This window comes from Grammomys surdaster, unplaced genomic scaffold (assembly GCF_004785775.1).
Source record: "Grammomys surdaster isolate TR1022 unplaced genomic scaffold, NIH_TR_1.0 165, whole genome shotgun sequence".
Classification (NCBI taxonomy): domain Eukaryota; kingdom Metazoa; phylum Chordata; class Mammalia; order Rodentia; family Muridae; genus Grammomys; species Grammomys surdaster.
The window spans coordinates 17872294-17873702 of record NW_021604613.1 but is presented as its reverse complement, the minus strand read 5'-3'; positions in this window follow the sequence as shown (position 1 = coordinate 17873702).

The window sequence follows — 1409 nt, the reverse complement described above, 5'->3', positions numbered from 1 at the left end:
TGCCACCCGAGAACCACTGTCCACAGTAATCTTCAGTCGAGGAGGACAGGGGCAGCTTCTCTACAAAGAGCTGGGAGACTGGAGTTGTCAGGTCTGAGAGATCCCACAGCACTAATGAAGGGCCTTGGGTACAGCTTACACACAATCGGTTTGCAAGACAAGGAGATTGGGGGAAACCAGAGTTTTTCTCACCATGCTTGGATCTAGGAAACTGATCAGATGAACATTAGGAAAAGAGGACACAGAACAGCTGGTCAGATCCCATGGTGACCAATGTATTGTATGTGTATTTATATACATATTAATATTGTATATAATATTAATATGTAATATAGCATATATACATATGTAATATGTGTATATATATGTGTATACAATATATATTTAATTTTTGTGTTTCAAATTGTACTGGAAGCAAAACGTCTTTTTTCTACATATATCACTCAAGTTTGTGGCCAAGGTCTCTATAATGAAAGACAGATTAACAAGAGCAAAGTGTAGACTATGTAATACAGGTTATATGTGATAGAAGAGTCTTTGTAAGAAGATTAAGATTCTCCCCATCCCAAGAGAGGAGAAGACTTGAACATTCCCCCTCTCCCCCAGTTTTGATGAAAGCTGAGGAGCAATAGAGGAAGCACAACTGGTATGACCTAGTGGAGGTGAATGGAGTGGTGTTAGGGAGGGGTGGGGATTGTGGTAAACCACAGTGAGGGACTACCTCCGTGTCCATCACTCAGTTCCAGCATGAAATGAGTCTAATCCTAAATCTTAAAAATTTAATAAGAGACTCAAAATTAGATTTTTATTTAAAGTAGTTTAACAGAAAAAGGACAGTGTAGGTCTTGGGATCTGGCTTAGCTGTGCTTGATTCTCATATATGAGACCTTGGATGTAACCAAGCACCACAGGAAAGCAAAGGTAAGAGATGTAGGGGACATGATTACAATCCCAGCATTCTGGAGGGAGAGAGAGAAGGACTGAAGCATGCTTGAGGCCAGCCTGGGTCATAATGGGTGATAGACCAAAGTGCCTCAGAAATGATAGATGGATGGATAGATAGATAGATAGATAGATTATGAGGCTGTAGCTCAATGGTAGATGGAGTAAATTTTTTCCTAGCATATGCAAGGCCTTTCCTCTTCCCTGCAAAAGCAACACCACTGGTGCTTCGCACAATAACAACAGCAACTACAGCAACAGCAGCTGCAACAACAACCAAAACAAAAACCAACGAACCAACAACAAAGAAAAACAAAATCACCACTGCAGAAAGAAACAGAGAAAGAAGTAAAGGAAGAAAAGGAAACATGAAACAGAAGAGAGGGGTGGGATTTTAATAGCCTGTTCATGCAGATTCTTTTTCTTTCTTTCTTTCTTTCTTTCTTTCTTTCTTTCTTTCTTTCTTT